This window comes from Sinocyclocheilus rhinocerous, unplaced genomic scaffold (genome assembly GCF_001515625.1).
Source record: "Sinocyclocheilus rhinocerous isolate Xijiao unplaced genomic scaffold, SAMN03320098_v1.1 scaffold2117, whole genome shotgun sequence".
In the NCBI taxonomy this organism is placed as follows: Eukaryota; Metazoa; Chordata; class Actinopteri; order Cypriniformes; family Cyprinidae; genus Sinocyclocheilus; species Sinocyclocheilus rhinocerous.
In genome coordinates, this window is record NW_015626361.1 from 906,277 (window position 1) to 924,948 (window position 18,672).

Sequence of the window (18,672 nt, forward strand, 5' to 3'; positions counted from 1 at the left end):
TGTCTCGCAAATCCTCATTTTTTATTTTTTGGGTTTATAAACCTCCACTGTGTTAATTCATACCAAAATGGTAAAAATAGATGAAAATGGATGGATGAAAATGTCATTTTAAGATGTGTTTTAGTAATAATGTACAGACAGTGAAGTAGAATGCCACGATTGACCATCAGATTGAGGATTGCAGAGAGGCTTGTAAAGATGGTGGTTAAATTAGCCTTATAAAAAGTCACATTTTAGTCAAAGAAAGAAAATCCAGTTAAATATTGAGTGATATTCAGTCATATTTTGAAATGTGATATCATGATGATGTAATCACATTAAAAAGAAATAATGCAAGCAAATAACTGTGATGTTCATGTGACTTTATAAATGGCCTTGCTCCCTTGCTTACATGTGAGAAAAAGATTTCAAGTGTTTTGTTTAAAAGCCAATCCTTCAGTGACGAATGACCCCTTTAGCAAATAACTTAACAAAGAAATAAATCTATCGGAATTTAACTTTTTTTTATTTTTTACTTCTGCATGCTATGACTTTTCCATAGATGCAGTCTTTCCCGTTTGTATCTCACTCTGAATGCAGCCCGTTTCTCCTGTTGTGTTTTCGGGTGTTCAGTCGATATGGGGGTGAGAAACATGGTGAACAAAGCTCTTTTGAGTATTGATAACCAGCATGAACAAATGTTTTGGACTCTTTGAGTTTTGTGTGTGTTAACCTTTAAGACAAAAGGAAGAAGTGAAGTATATATGAACACAACAAGCTAATTTGTAAGATATCATTGGCAGCATAATGTATTGATATTTTTTACTGTCTTTAAGGCTGTTGTTGCAGTTGCTTTGTATCAGTAAAATGATTTTGTTCCTTTTCTTTTTTTTAAAGAAGTCTACAGCTAGTTCTATCACTGTTGCTGTTCTGTTTGGATATAGATATCGTCTAGTACTGTAACTGTAGTTCATAACCCATGAACACAAAGCAATAATTGACAGTTATATGTCTGTGTCCTTGTATGCTTTTTTTTGTGCAGAGCTCTTCTCTGACTCTTAGCTTGCTTTTGTTTGTGTAAATATGATTGTTATTTGTTTCTCATTGGCATATAAATATATAAATAAAGATATATATATAAAAAACTGATTCTTTAAAAAAAAAAAAAAATGTTGTAATCTGTTTATTTCACCCAAGTCAAGTACCTCCCAAGTGTGCATGAAGTCCATTATGATTCAATACTGTTTAAGGGTGTGAATAACGTTTATTGGACCCATATTTCATTAATCATAGATGAATACCAGGATATATTTACAAAATTTTGTGCGTGTGTGTCCTTTTCCTCATTCTATCTGTGAAGGAGCGGTCATGCATGGGCAAAAACGTAAATTCTGAATAGACATTGTCCGTGTGCAATCTTACTCTCTTTTTTTTTACCTCATTAATGTAAAAAGAATTTCACATTAAGATTGTGCCAAGCTTTAAAAATATCTCAGTTGTACTTATTGTCTGCTTTTGCCTTTTTTTAAACCAAAGGTAGGTTTAACTGTCACAGCCTACTTTCCTCTATCCACTTTTTCTTTATCTGACAATACAAGGAGGTTCCTCTCCACCTCGCCAGGGGAGAATGGGACACGCCTGATTTTTGTTTTTACCTGTCGGTGAGGAGATCCCAGCCCAGTCTCCTGGGATACAAATACTGATACAAAGATACTAATTATACACGCTCTCACATGTCCTGTTGGGAATCATTCTTTGAGGGATATAATAAGGAGCTTGTGAATCACATCTAGTAGCTTTGAACAAGACATACTAGAACTAGATATGCCTGAATTTGTAACGTTTTTCCTCTTGCATAATGCAAATCGATGTGTATACTGAAAACCTGCTTATAACCACTGAAAAGTAGCAATACAAGTTATCTGATAATATATACTCAAGATTGGATCACATATCACTTATACTGTATAATCTGAGCATGTATATTATCGACATACTGATTTATAAATATCACATAAAGTGCCCCCAAAAGTATTTGAACACTTAATTGTAAGTCACACTTAAAATGTCTAAATGTCTTTGTATAATAAAACAAAATATCAAACTAAACATACATACATATAAAAAGTGCACGCACTGCTTTAAAGCAAAATATTTAATAAGAAGTTTGCTATGGGTGCATATTAAAATTATGAAAAATAAAAGCATTTTTTCCCCACATTATAGGTGATAACTGATAAATTGCCAATAGTATATACTATTTTATCTAATTAATACAAACTCAAAATATTAAATAATGTTTCTAAAGATTTTTTTTCAAGTGAGCATCAGATGACAGCAAAGGTAATAGGCCAAATGAGCTATCTATATCGAATATCGACTAATGCTGATAAATCCATCATCCATCCATCCATCATTCCATGGGCTTACGCACGTTGGTGTCCAATGCCTGTCTGACGCTCCATTTCCACTGTGCACGGTCCTGTGCCATCCTGCTGAGAGAGTGGATGTCCATCTGACACCATTATTGATGTCATCCAACCACTCCCTACTCGGTCTTCCTCTCCGTGTCCGTCCATCCATGATCCCAAACACCACACACTTCACCAGTCGCTTGTCCTCCATCCTGCAGATATGTCCAAACAGGCTGAGCTTCCTCTCCATGATGAGTTGTACAATGTTCCTCGTGTTTCCAACTCGTCTTTGCACATCCACATTTGTGATTTTCTGATGCCAGTGAATGTGCAAGATTCTCCTGTAGCACTTCATTTCAAACGCCCACAGTAAATCTTTGTCTTTCTTCCTCAATGTCCATGTCTCACAAGCATACAGCAACACACTCATCACACATGTCCTGATTTATGCTGATTTTGGTCTCTGTTCTGATATGCTTACTGTTCCATATTGTCTTGAACCCTGCCATTACTCCCATTCTTTGATGTCATCCAACCACTCCCTACTCGGTCTTCCTCTCCGTGTCCGTCCATCCATGATCCCAAACACCACACACTTCACCAGTCGCTTGTCCTCCATCCTGCAGATATGTCCAAACAGGCTGAGCTTCCTCTCCATGATGAGTTGTACGATGTTCCTCGTGTTTCCAACTCGTCTTTGCACCTCCACGTTTGTGATTTTCTGATGCCAGTGAATGTGCAAGATTCTCCTGTAGCACTTCATTTCAAACGCCCGCAGTAAAATCTTTGTCTTTCTTCCTCAATGTCATGTCTCACAAGCATACAGCAACACACTCATCACACATGTCCTGATTTATGCTGATTTTGGTCTCTGTTCTGATATGCTTGCTGTTCCATATTGTCTTGAACCCTGCCATTACTCCAGTTGCCCTCGCTATTCTCCTCTTTATCTGCATTCATTGTCCCAGGTCAGTAGACTACCCAGGTACACAAACTCCGTGACATTTTCAATACGTCTGCCCCTAACCTAACACCATTGTCATTGTCTTTTCAATGTTGATCTCTAATCCTGCGGCCTCCCCTGCATCATTGATCCGATCCAGATTTCCTTGTAATTCAACTCTATCCTTCTCCAGTAGATCAATGCCATCTGCAAATTTGAGGTTGTTGATCTTGTAACCATGGACTGATATTCCAGTGCCATTGTCTCTCACCGAGTCCATTACTCTCTCGAGGTACAAGATGAATATAGTTGGCGATATCAGATCCCCTTGTCTTGTTCCGACCGTTGTTTTAAACCAATCGCCCATTTCTCCGCCAACTCGCACCGCCGACTGCGAGATTTCACAGATGTTCTGCAGTATATTGGTCAATCTTGCTCCGACTCCATATGACTTGAGTGTTGCCCAAGTGACGTCCTGTTTGATGGAGTTGAATGCCTTTCGGAAATCAATGAAACAGTTGATGATGTCGTCCTTTATGTTTCGCCTTCTCTGCAATAAGCCTTAAAATCAGGATTTGATGTGTCGTGCATCTGTCTTTCCTGAATCTGGCCTGCTCCTCTGACAGATGTGGTTCCATCTGCTCTTTCAATCTCTCCAGTAACACCATCATCAATACCTTACCCATGTGACTTAACAGAGCAATTGTCCTGTAGTTGCTGCATTCTGACAAGTCTCCTTTCTTTGGTATTGTAACGATGACTGACTTTGCCCATTCCTCTGGTACTCTCCCTTCCTGCCATATCTGATTACAGATTGTGTGTATCTCTTCTGTAACTTTTTCTCCTCCAGCTTGTATCATTTCTCCGGTTATGTCGTCGATTCCTGGGCTCTTACCTTTCTTTAACCTTTTCACCGCTTCTGCCACTTCCTCATATAGAATGTAGTGCATTTCATCTTCATTGGGCGGTGGTGAGATTTGGTCTAGTTCAGTTATGACGGTGTCACTGTTACCCCTATCAGTGTACAGACCACTGCAATATTCTGTCCACCTTTTCTTAACTTCTGCTTTATCTTGTAACCTCTTACCATTCTTTTCCTTGATGGCTGACTGCTTCAGTTTCCACGCTCGGTTTATCTGGTTGATGAGCTTATATGCCTCTCTGCTTCGGTTGTCTCCTGCAAGCCTCTCAATATCCTGGCATTGTCCTTGTAGCCACTCCTCCTTGTCTGTCCTTGCTGCTTTCCTCACCACATTGCACATCACTCTGTACTCCTTCTCCCTCTCCTCCGATTCTTGTCTTCTCTGTTTCATCTCTCTTTTCGTCTTTGCCAGTTGTAGTGTGCGTTCCGTGATCCACGGTTTGTTTTGCTTACACACTGTTGGTAAGACTTCCCTCACAGATGATTGTATCGCTTCATTCAACCGTCGAACTCTGTCATTTAGTTCCACTGGCTGCGATGGTGAGTTTGCAAGTCTTTGCTCCACTTTGTCCTTGAACACTGCCCGCACCGTTGCATTTCCAAGTGCATCGATGTTCCTTCTTGGTTCATGTAGTTGTTGTCTCGTTGTCCTTTTCAGTCTTAGCTTCAGTTTGCACATCACCAAACTGTGGTCTGAGGAGATGTCTGCTCCTTGGAACGTTCTGCAAACACGCACTGCAGTTTTCCATCTCCTGTCTACCAGCACCAAGTCGATCATGTTGGTGTACTTGCCATCGGGTGCCATCCACGTCCACTTCCTGCTGTCCTTCTGCTGGAATCTGGTGTTGGTGATCAGTAGATCATTCTTAGACGCAAATTCCAGTAGCCATTCCCCTCTATTATTGCGCTGTCCATAGCCGTGACACCCCATCACCTGCTCCCAGCCCAAGTTATCCATAGCCACATTATGCAGTAAATGAAAACAGCAGTTCTATGTTTGGGGAACGTGGTGGTCTTATCTGCTATAGTAGTGATATGCAGTACAATAGGTGCCAGAGGTGTGCTCATTAAAACAACACATCTAAGATGCCTGTATTTTTCTACTAAAGCCAGTTATGAATTTTATTTTTATGGCCTTTCCTCCTCCCCCTGCCCAACATATTTTTAAGATCCTGAAAACTTATATTGGCAGGGATTCAACCAAAGACACTAATTTCTCCTTGATCATAACAGTTGTCAATATATGGAAATGTGGAGCGACACAATTATAAGAACACCTTATATAAGGTAATTAGAGAAATAATCAGCTTATACTGCTTAAGAAACTCTCGGGGGAAATTATTTGTATTCATGAATAAAACATCACATCAGTTCAACCTTCTTCACAGTTCAATCAAGTAATGACAAAACAAGTTCACCTACAGGGCTATAAAATTGAGAGTATGGAAGATAAATGTGGCAAAATATGTCATTCAGGACCATCTTTAATACAATACTGCCATTAGAATAAAAGGACATATTTTTATGTTGTTTAAACACCTTCAACATTACATCTTGACATATGTTACAGCTCAGTTTTCTGATATGTACTATGATCACTGTACGGTGATCAGTTGATATGAACCTCTGAAGTTGTTATAAATTATGATTCATAACTTAGAAGCTCCATCCATCCATCCATCATTCCATGGGCTCACGCCCGTTGGTGTCCAATGCCCGTCTGACGCTCCATTTCCACTGTGCACGGTCCTGTGCCATCCTGCTAAGAGAGTGGATGTCCCTCTGACACCATTCTTTGATGTCATCCAACCACTCCCTACTCGGTCTTCCTCTCCGTGTCCGTCCATCCATGATCCCAAACACCACACACTTCACCAGTCGCTTGTCCTCCATCCTGCAGATATGTCCAAACAGGCTGAGCTTCCTCTCCATGATGAGTTGTACGATGTTCCTCGTGTTTCCAACTCGTCTTTGCACCTCCACGTTTGTGATTTTCTGATGCCAGTGAATGTGCAAGATTCTCCTGTAGCACTTCATTTCAAACGCCCGCAGTAAATCTTTGTCTTTCTTCCTCAATGTCCATGTCTCACAAGCATACAGCAACACACTCATCACACATGTCCTGATTATGCTGATTTTGGTCTCTGTTCTGATATGCTTACTGTTCCATATTGTCTTGAACCCTGCCATTACTCCCGTTGCCCTCGCTATTCTCCTTTTGATCTCCTTGTTACAATCGTTGTCCCAGGTCAGTAGACTACCCAGGTACACAAACTCTGTGACATTTTCAATACTTCTGCCCCTAATCTCCAGTTCCTCTTCTATGTCCTCTTGTCCAAACACCATTGTCATTGTCTTTTCAATGTTGATCTTTAATCCTGCGGCCTCTCCTGCTTCATTCATCCGATCCAGATTTCCTTGTAATTCAACTCTATCCTGCTCCAGTAGATCAATGTCATCTGCAAATTTGAGGTTGTTGATCTTGTACCCATGGACTGATATTCCTGTGTCATTGTCTCTTACCGAGTCCATTACTCTCTCGAGGTACGAGATGAATATAGTTGGCGATATCGGATCCCCTTGTCTTGTTCCGACCGTTGTTTTAAACCAATCGCCCATTTCTCCACCAACTCTCACCGCCGACTGCGAGATTTCACAGATGTTCTGCAGTATCTTGGTCAATCTTGCTCCGACTCCATATGACTTGAGTGTTGCCCAAGTGACGTCCTGTTTGATGGAGTCGAATGCTTTTCGGAAATCAATGAAACAGTTGATGATGTGTCGTCCTTTACGTTTCGCCTTCTCTGCCATAAGCCTTAGAATCAGGATTTGATGTGTCGTGCATCTGTCTTTCCTGAATCCGGCCTGCTCCTCTGACAGATGTGGTTCCATCTGCGCTTTCAATCTCTCCAGTAACACCATCATCAATACCTTACCCATGTGACTTAACAGAGCAATTGTCCTGTAGTTGCTGCATTCTGCCAAGTCTCCTTTCTTTGGTATTGTGATGATGACTGACTTTGCCCATTCCTCTTGTACTCTCCCTTCCTGCCATATCTGATTACAGATTGTGTGTATCTCTTCTGTAACTTTTTCTCCTCCAGCTTGTATCATTTCTCCTGTTATGTGGTAGATTCCTGGGCTCTTACCTTTCTTTAACCTTTTCACTGCTTCTGCCACTTCCTCATATAGAATGTAGTGCATTTCATCTTCATTGGGTGGTGGTGAGATTTGATCTAGTTCATTTATGACGGTGTCACTGTTACCCCTATCAGTGTACAGACCACTGCAATATTCTGTCCACCTTTTCTTAACTTCTGCTTTATCTTGTAACATCTTACCATCTCCTTGGAACGTTCTACAAACACGCACTGCAGTTTTCCATCTCCTCTCTACCAGCACCAAGTCGATCATGTTGGTGTACTTGCCATCGGGTGCCATCCACGTCCACTTCCTGCTGTCCTTCGGCTGGAATCTGATGTTGGTGATCAATAGATCATTCTTAGATGCAAATTCCAGTTGCCGTTCCCCTCTATCATGGCGCTGTCCATAGCCGTGACACCCCATCACCTGCTCCCAGCCCACGTTATCCATTCCAACCTTTGCATTCCAGTCGCCGATCACAATTTTTACATCCTTCTTTGGCAACTCCTCGATGATGTGCTCCAGCTGCCCGTAGAACGTTTCGACCTCTTCCTCGGTACTGTCTGAAGTTGGTGCATAAACCTGAATCACTGCAATGTTCAGAGGTGCTCCGTTGAACCTGGCCACTATGATACGAGAGTTTACAGGGTTATACCTGAGTAGCGCATCTTTCGCTCGCTTGCTAAGCTGATAAATACATTAATTAATTAATTTTGTTATCTACTCCAATGTAAATCATGCCATTTTAAGTGTGGCTTAAGTGTTCAAACTCTTGGGGCCACTGAATTGTAGACTATATAATGTCAAGTTTTTGCAGTATCTCTTTGTGGGAGAAAAAAAGTAGCTGCAATGTAATGTATGGACAAACGAAAGCAGCTTAAACTATGTAAACAGTATAATCTTCGGGCCGGATGTGTAATGACCTGAGATGGGTGACTGATTGCAGTGCAGTGTGTACCTGCGCTCGTCATGTGTATGCTGATGACCAATGGAAACAGCCTGACTTCAGCTCTTATGCTCTTAAGATACTTTAAAGAGCAAGTTAAGTTAATAGACTGAATTATTAATTATTGTTTTACGCACGCAAGTCTATTGTTGATCCCCAGGGTGAGAATAATGGTGCTGAGTATATTTAAATAGCATGACGTCAAAACTAAAGGTTTGTGGGATATTTTTGAATATACAAAAATATAGTTTTCAACAGGAATTTAAAATGCTAGAGTAATAATAATAAAGGTAAGATTAGAGTGCGTATATGTCACCATATATCTCACAAAAGTCGCGCACACCAGACGAGGTAACCACCCTGCTGAAAAAAAGCAGCAGAAACCAGCCTAAGCTGGTTGGCTGGTTTTAGCTGGTCATCCAGCCTTGTCATAGCTGGTCAGCAGGCTGGTTTTAGAGAGGTTTTGGCCACTTCTTTAGCTGGTCAGGCTGGGAGACCAGCTGGCCAATCAGCTAAAACCAGGCAGGCTGGGAGACCAGCTTAAACCAGCTAAGACCAACCAACCAGCCTAGACTGGTTTTAGGTGTTTTTTTTTCAGCAGGGCATAACAACATAAGCTGAATGCACACTAGACGATTTTCAAATCCTAAACGATTTTAAAACCATGGGAGACCACAGACCTGAAGACAGTTTCAACCGATTGTTGGCCTTATAATCATCCCGTGGTAACTAGGATTTACACAAGCTTCAGTCTGGATCCAGAACACCTGAGAAATCCTCTGAACGCGCACACTAGACGATTCCAACAGACCGCGAGACCACACACTTGATGATTGTGAGAACGATTTCACAGTGATACTAGATCTCATGGAGACTCGCGAGATCAAACGTGACTAGAGAAGATAGACAAATGGAGAACAATCGGCATTGTCAGCCGGCTCTCCCGGCGCGTGTTCTGTTGTACAGTGAAAAACAAAGTACAACAAAGAATATGGGCGATGTATTCTGATTGGCATTTTTGTGGCTGCCAAGTTTCAAGCCCACCGGCCGTGCCGTTCTCAAGCCCGCCGGCCTCCGCTCACTCAAGCCCGCCGCCGTGTGTGATGATGTGTGTTTCGTTGTGAAAGCGAAACTACTTTGTCTTTGGGAAGTGTATAGAATGTTTGTTAATATCTGTTATTTCATATCAAACACTGTATCTAAAACAGAAAGTGGCTGTCTCACAAAAAAAAAAAAAAATTTAAAAAGAAGGAAAGAAAACACTTTTGCTCTTTACAGGTAACTTGATTCCCGCTTAGACATTGCACTGGCTGGTCGACTGGAAAACCCATGAGTGAAACTCTATCATGAGATCCCTTAGAGGAAGGAATCCCTCAAAAAGAACAAATGTCCCCTTTCTTTTATCGACACATTTCTGTTACAAAACATGTGTGTGTGTGTGTGTGTGTGTGTGTGTGTGTGTCGGGGTGGAGGGATGAAACATACCCTTTTCTGAAGGAAGTTGCTTTCGAAAAGAAAGAGTTGCAGAAAACACCAAGGTATGACTCATTTTAATTATGCGGTTTTAGTAATATACTTGTAAATTATGCTTATATTGTAATGCCAATTAATTAATTACACAGTTTGTGAACACAATTTTTATAACTTTATTTCAAAATAAAAAGTGATTTGGCTTATCATGTCTGATAATTAGATTAGAATAGGTTAATTGACTTAAATGATGCACAAAAACAGGATTTTCATCAACCAAGTGATTTACAACAACTCGGATGTTCTGGAGTCTGCTCAAATCTATTTGCAGTTGAGTGTGTGTTAAGGATGTATTTGAAGGGAATTTGATTGAATATTTAAATGTGGCTGATAAGACATCATCTGTAAACCACATCAGCTCTCTCTGTGGTCCTTGATTTGCATGGGTACAGCACGAGTGCTAATCTTGTAATGATTTTCTACTATTCTACATTCTGTCACAGCGAAAGTCACTGAGAAATGCAGTGCATTTGTATGTGTGTGTGTTGAATTAAAGGTGAGCACTGACTGAGAACGGAGTGTGTGAACTGCGTTATGAATGTGGCACGCCTTGGGGGCCAGGCCAGACCTGAAAAACCAGCTACCGCTTTCAGTCCAGAGAGCTGTGATATGGCATGTCGTGTCTACCTCTTTGCCAAGGGCTGAAACCATCCCTCGCTTTCAACTTCAGTTTTTAATCACACCTGAAGTGAACATTCAGTCATTTCACCTGTTCAGACTCATTTCAGACGGGGTTTCCATTTTGTTTTTCTGTCCCGGCTCTGTTAGCGGCAGCGTGTGTGTGAGGGAAGGAGCGTGTGGACTATGCTCACTTCAGTCGATTGAAGGAGGGGGAGTGGAGGACTTGATACTGTGGAGAGAGAGAACTCCACGACGGGGAACTGATCGTACAGGTAAGCCAATATGCAACCAAACTTTACCCATTATCGCCTTCAATTTTGTGTGTGATTTGTCACCTGTCATCTTAGGACCTCTGATGGTCCCTGGCTGCATGCCTCCAGGTGTGTGTAGGAAAGATATCAAGATGGACAGATTGTGTATATTTAAAGCGAGCCGGATAAGTAGCTATTTCTTATTCTCTGTTGTACAGCTAAACAGGTGCAAACCACACAGTAAAAATGATTTTTCGAAGTTGTAAAGAAAATATTATTGCACGTTTTACAATAAAATAAAATTTTATTTATCTTTCTACTTCAGAATTCATCAGTGTTACTTGAAAATTGTTTGTGAAATTTACTAGCAATTTCCGATTTTTTTTTTTTTAATTTAAGTAGAATTACCTAAAATAAACAAACTCATCTCTTGGCAGAAACACTGTAAAAAGTGAACATTTGCAGTTCTTATCTTAAGGCGAAATTTATATCCAATCAGATCCTTAAAAATGACTTTTGTTGGTATTATGTAATGTATTCTGGTGGATTTAGTCCATTTTAATCATATTTTTCCAATTTTCTACATGAAGGTACACTCTAAAAAATGTTGGGTTGTTTCAACCCAACTTTGGGTCAAATATGGACTAACCCAACTTTTGGGTTAAAAATTTCATTTAAAATTTTAACCCAACAGCTGGGTTAGTCCATATTTGACCCAAAGTTGGGTTGAAACAACCCAGCATTTTTTAGAGTGTACCACAAGAAGCACCTGAGATTTTAGTCCTGATACTTTGAGAAACAATAAGCAGTATATGATGTTATGATTTTTAATATTTGATGTTAAGCCTTGATGTTAGTTTCCTTCCTCTTCCTTTGCGTTTCTGACTATTGTCTGATATATGATGAAGATATTGAACTAATAAGTTCAATATCCTGGTAGGAACTATCGCAGAATTGTTTTTCCTTTTATTGAGGGGACCCAAGAGGATGTTCTGTTTTGTACATCCTCTGAGAATCTGATAAACAATAAAATTTTTTACTTACCTTTGCACTTGCTTTTGATGTGATTTTAGACTGACATTGCACACAAAGCTCTGGCAGGGCAGTGAATGCTTATTGTGTTCTGGCATTCAGGAACAGTACAGAAGGTTCCTATAAACAGTCAGGTTGATTTCATTTAGATTTAACTGAAGTTTTCTGCTATGTATTTTGAAGTTGTTGTTTTATTTTTAGCGAGTGTGTAAGAAGTGGGAGACATGTTTAAGAATCTGGCTGCAGACGCACACATACCTGTAACAGAAAGTGATGAATGGGCCATTGTTTAAGTCAGGGGAACTGAGGACTGATCTGGTGTGTAAAGGCAGTAGTCAGGTCTGTGACGTGCACTGGAGGCCAGACGTACGTGAGTGCACCTGGGATCTAATCCTTTTTTTACTGGTTAAATATTGACCCATGATCTTAACCCAAATCGATCACATTTATATTCTGCTGTGTGTGTAATTGATTTTCACCAGATCAACAACAGTGACACACATAAGTTTATGAATTTGACCTGCAGTTTATCTCATTTAGTTAAAGATGGAATGGTGGATTTACATTACATTAGGAACGGGTGGTTACGTTTCAGTCAGAAGCAATCATAACAGCTTATTTAAAATGACAATGAATAAATATATAATTATAAGCCAATTGTTAGAAATAGATTAAGCAGAAACTTAATAGAAGTTTTGCAACAATTTATTACCACACCTTCATTTTGCTAGCAACAAGTGATTAAAAAGCATTTCCAGGGAAGATAGAAAGATTGAGAGAGGGTGAAAGATCACAGTGTATACTTTCTAGAGTTGCGGTTTTCTTCAGTTTTTTATTTCTACACCAGAGATGGCATCTTTCATGGAAAAATAAATACTTTTTTTTATTAATATGTTAATATGGTGGTATTGATTAATGTTAATAAATATGATTAATACATTGTGTTAGTATTTAGAATTTGTATTTCTGTGTGCAATGATATGTTTATATTAGTCAAAGCCATACTCTTTTTGATGAATATAACAGCTTTATTTATTTATTTATACAACAATACTGTGTTTACCACAGTGTAAACAAAAGCTTATATCATTTCTTTTTTTTTTCAATTCAAAAATAAGCTTGTTTAATTTTTCTTTTAATGATCAGCTTTTGATCCAGAAGTGTTCTGTTTTCAGACAAGATTTAAACTGTCGAGTTGAATTTAGCAGAATTGTGGCTCTGGCAGGATACAAGGTTTGTCTTGTTCTGTCCCAGCTGCTCTGTTCATCTGTGAGTTTAAAGTGGCTGTAAATTAAATCAAGTGGCACAGGCTGGCACTTGAAACCTCAGAGTGTATGGTCTGTTTTATGGTGGTGTGAAACTGAGCTCCATACTGATGTCCTGTGATTCACCTTGTAGCTCAGGCAACAGAATTTACAACTATTTGCTGTTCTTCGGTGGTACAGGCGCTGTATTTTTCTTTCCATCAGCGCTTCTGTCAGAAATACTCATAAGAGCCAGCCCTCGGACATTATGGCTTGTTTGGAATCGGAAGAGGCCGTTTTACGAAGTTGAAATGAAAATAACAAAGATGCGCTTGGCAACTGTATAAATAAATGCAAATCAATATGGTCTACATTTTGTGCTTGTCTCAAAAGTAAAGTTTTCTATTCTTGTTTCAAATCTAGATTATTCAGTTCACTTTCGCTTCCTTGAGGTGATAAATAACATGTCATATAATAAATATGTACCACCGGCTCATGGATTGTTAGGCACAAAGAATGTCTAAGAATTTCCGATATTAAAATTCTGAATGGTACAGATAAGCCAAAAAAGAATTATAATAAGACTCTTTAAAATCATTAGCCCAAATGTAAAAGTAGAGGAAATGAGCATGAACAATTAAATATCCAATAACACCTGATACCGATAAATTTAAATAAAATCTCTAATTTTCCATATTCTTAATCAGACCAGCCAAATGAGCTGAAAACAAACAGGGGTTTTAGGTTTGAATTCACTCCAAAGTCCATCACAGTTAAAAGTTTCACTCAATTAGACAAGTAAACATATTTTTCACATATTCACTCATTCAGACTAAGAAGAGCTTGTTGCTCTGGCCTGACCGCTGCTGTGAAGCCCATGCTGTCAGAATGTGTGATAGCTTTTATGAAACTGGAGGTTTTGCATGTTTTGTAGTTGCTGGTCTATTTGAATATAATCAGCAGGTGGGGGGGGATGGATTCATGTGTAAGCTTTTTATAGCCAGTGCTATTTTCTTTTGAAGCAGCTCTGACTGTATCGTTGAGGATACTCCACAGTAAATGAAATCTTAAGCTAACAGCAGCTGTATAATTTTGAGGCTGCAGTGAGCCGCTGCAGTTCTGAGGGTTCACCGGGTACAAACCCCTGACGTAAATCAAATTTCTTCTGGTTTGAACCATGCCTTTAATTCATCCCCAGAAGCATGCTGGACAGACTGCACTGAAATGATGACACATAAGCAATTAAAAAAGGGAAGTGGATGGGCGTGAGATTTATTGCTGACAGATATATAGGAGAATGATTTAATCCTCTCAGGCCTTCTTCAACAGATTGACTTAAACCATTTAAACACATAATCACTCCTGGGGAACTGACATGAAATCTAATCTAATGAAAGCTTTAAATTGGTGCCAGATAAGCCATGTAGAATTAGCAGAACAGCTCAAAAGCCATAACATACATAACATATTTATTTATTTAGTCATTTAGCAGACGCTTTTATCCAAAGCCATACAACAACCGTTTTGAGACTACAATGCACAAATATGTCTCTAATCTAATTAGTGGTTCGGTAAACATAATGAATCATGAAGGAATGATGGTTATGTGGTTAAATTCCCCAAAACAGCCATTCAGCCTAATTAGCATCTTGTTTTGCTCAAGGCAAACAGCTTTTTCAAAATCTTTATAGCTAAAGGCACAGCACGAAAGAAAGAGAACATAAAATGATGTTAATATAAAATGTTAATATTAAATCATTCCTTCATGAATTTTAAAATACAATCTGTAAATCAAAGTGGCATTGTATGTTTAAACTTTTTTCCTTTTCAGGACAAATCTAAAGATGCAAAGAGCTGCCACAGCATCCGTGACCCAGTCCACAACCACACAGAACACCAAGTCTAGAGAACAAATCCTCACGCAGAGTAAGTTTCAAATCTGTACTTTATACAAATAAATCTGACACCCTGTTTACATCAAACGTGAATGCAGTGACGCCACATGGCAAAAGCAAATAGAACCCATTATAATCAGTGATTCTGTCTACACTGGATGCCCACTGGATTCTATTTCTGTCGTACTCCATGCGTTTGCGTGACTTCTGACATGAAGGATTTGGAAAGCTCATTTTGACAGGCCCAGTGTAGACGGTCTCAAGCTGACGCTGTGTGAGAGTGAGAAATCTAGAAACATGAGCATTTTGAACGCCTCACTTCCTGGAACTTGTTCTACAACGTATTTGAAATAATTCACATTCAATTTTGTATCGCATATTCTATTATCGTTTTCCACAATTTGTTATCAAATTAACTTCTTTAAATGTGTCCTTATTGATGTTTTATTACGTTAGATTTTCTTCATTTAGAATATTTTTTCTTGCCGTTTTGACTTTATTCATGTTTATGTTTTCATTGAATGATTAATAGGGGGAATTTGTGGTCTTCCCAACCCCTAATATGTCTAATAAAACATTCCCTATTTATTGTGTTCACAGGCTCAGGAGCCATGATCGCTGTAATCGTCATTGGTATAATCATCATTCTCACATTTTTGCTGATAGTCCTCAAGACGTACAACAGGTATAGCAACATTTTGATGTGAACCTTAATGAATGAGTTACATACCATGAGGTGAACACCTTGTCTATCTCGACCCAATAGCAGTACAATTTTAGACAGCCATTGTAATGAGGCCTAAAAATAGATAAAGACCTATTCATTTCAACCAGGCTCACACTACTTTCTCCAAAACTATTACAGGACAAGAACACTTACAAATGTTTTCAGGGCTGAAAGACTTCTGTTTCATAATGAGTTGATTTATGTTTATAATTTAAAGTATGCACCAGTATTAAAACCATTATTAATAGGAAGATCTTTTTTTTTTCTTCATGTTATGGCCAGTAACTAAACAAATGCCAATATTAGAATTAGTGTTTTGCAATGTGAATGTTTTTTAAATGTAAACAGAGGAAATGAGCATGAACAGTTAAATATCCAATAGCTATGCCACTAAATTCTGATCAATATGCTACCCATCATTTTTATTTTTTAAATTTTTTTTATCAATCCATTTTTATAATCATTTAATCTGACAGGAGGACTCATGCGAACAGGATGCTGGCTGGAGGCTCCAACAAACCACGAAAGAAGGTGTCCTCAACTACCACAAACACAAACCTGGCCATGAGCAATGTGGGTGTGAACTCAGTCTCTGGAAGCTTTGTGCAGTCCTCAGAGAACGGGTACCGCATTCCTCGGGTCGACCTGGCAAACGTGGACCGGAGTAATGGGGAGCATTTCAGCACCAACAGCGGCTCAACTATTGTGACGATACATGACATGCCATCAGTAGATAACACATAGCAGACATTGTCTGGACTCACACGTGCCAAGATACTAACATACCAACATGAACAAAGAAGCAATGGAAGAGGCCTGGTCATATTTAAGCATCTGCCATTAACTGAACATTCACTGTCCGTGATTTCTCATTTTATGGAACTTTGATAAAAGTCCACTTTAAAAAACAAACAAGCAAAAAAAAAAAAAAGTCTGTATATGATGATGAAGAACCTGAGGAACACTTCAGACAACTGTCCTACCACTTGACATGATTATGGTTTTATTTTTAGCACTGGATTTGGTAATGAAATATAGGTTAAAACATATTATACTGCCTTGAGCTGAAAACTCTTTTTCTTAAAAATGGAATTGGTGAGAGCCAGAATTCAGTTAGATAAGGATGCCCGTTAATTTAACTTGTGTATTACCATGACATTTGCACTCTAATAGAAAAATCTCTCATAAAAGATTGTTCAAACGATGTACTGTTTTACCACTCTGTATATACTTTACATTTATGCATTTGACAGACGCTGATCCTATGCAGCTTAGCTTGCATTACAAGTATGTATTTTGTGTTTATACAGTCCCTGGGACTCAAACCCATGACCTTGATATTGATAGCGATTTTAGGCATCCAGACTGGTGAGTCGGGAAAACGCTGTGCATAATTATTAAGTATCTTCAGATGTTTGTGAGCTGGTGTTAATTACATCTTTAGATGTGCTGGCATTTCCTGCATGAAACAACCACAATACCCAGTTCACTAACAAATGTGTCCCTGGACCACAAAACCAGTCTTAAGTCGCTGGGGTATATTTGTCGCAATAGCCAAAAATACATTGTATGGGTCAAAATTATTGATTTTTCTTTTATGCCAAAAATCATTAGGATATTAAGTAAAGATCATGTTCCATGAAGATATTTTGTAAATGTCCTACTGTAAATATATCAAAACTTAATTTTTGATTAGTAATATGCATTGCTAAGAACTTCATTTGGACAACTTTAAAGGCGATTTTCTCAATATTTAGATTTTTTTGCACCCTCAGATTCCAGATTTTCAAATAGTTGCATCTCGGCCAAATATTGTCCTATCCTAACAAACCATACATCAACGGAAAGCGTATTTATTCAGCTTTCAGAAGATGTATAAATCTCAATTTTGAAAAATTGACTCTTATGACTGGTTTTGTGGTCCAGGGTCACAAATGTTCTTTTTAAGGAGTCAATTGAAAAGATTTAATTCACCATAAACTTGTTTGCGGTTTGAATCAGACTTAGTCAGTGAATCTTTTAGAACTATTACTGAGTTTGCAGCTGATTACATCAATGAATCATGAATCATTTATCAGTCAGATTTAAAATGAACCAGGAACCACTGCTTTTTAAACATAAATATACAGTTATTATATACAAAAGTTATTCAGATATTTAAAAAAAAAATCAACTATTTAAAATGTGGAATGTATTTAAAATTCAATCAGATTCACTACAATGCAGCGTCAAATGGGAACTAAACCACTTTTGTAATTTGTCAACCAAAAAAAGTAATATGATTTCCAAATATGGTTTAATTGAAGGAGCCAATGTCTATCATTTGCCAATTTTTAGTCTGAAGCCCTGTTTGAGAAATAATGCAGAAAACTTCAACTTTCCTCTCAAGGAATCCAGACATCTCCAGAAGTAACCTCAAGAAAATTTATTCACAATCTGCAACAAAACTAAAGTATTGCATAAGAATAAAAGAAAAAGAAAGAAGAAAAACACAGCAGCGCTTGATTATATAAACATGTAGAAACATTTTTTTTCTGTGAACAGTTATACAAAGCTCTCTGGCTAATGTTCTAGTGCAACATCTCAACAAAAACACTCAGGCACAAGATAAACTTTTTCTCAAGGAGATCAACTCACATTTTGCATGAGAAAAGACATTTACAGCTATAAAGGAAAGATGCAAGAACACATACTTTGAGTACTGCTCCAAGGCAACCATGTCAAGAAGATCAGTCCTTTCAACGCAACAAGTGTCTTCTTTAGAACTATGATAGTGTCTTGTGTTATTTAATATCAAGTGCAAATATGAATTCAAAGTAGTGGATACTGGAAGTAAATGATTGTTAAAAGCCTTCCTGAACAGAGCTGCGAATGGCGTTCACTGTGTGTCATAATGTCATCGTACCGAGTGTGGATTTGTCCATTTATTGCTGAAGAATATGGTTAAGTGAAAGAGTTAATTATAATTTTTTTGTTTGTATTTTTCTGGAAAGGAATTACTTCGAGACCAAAGAGAGTACATAT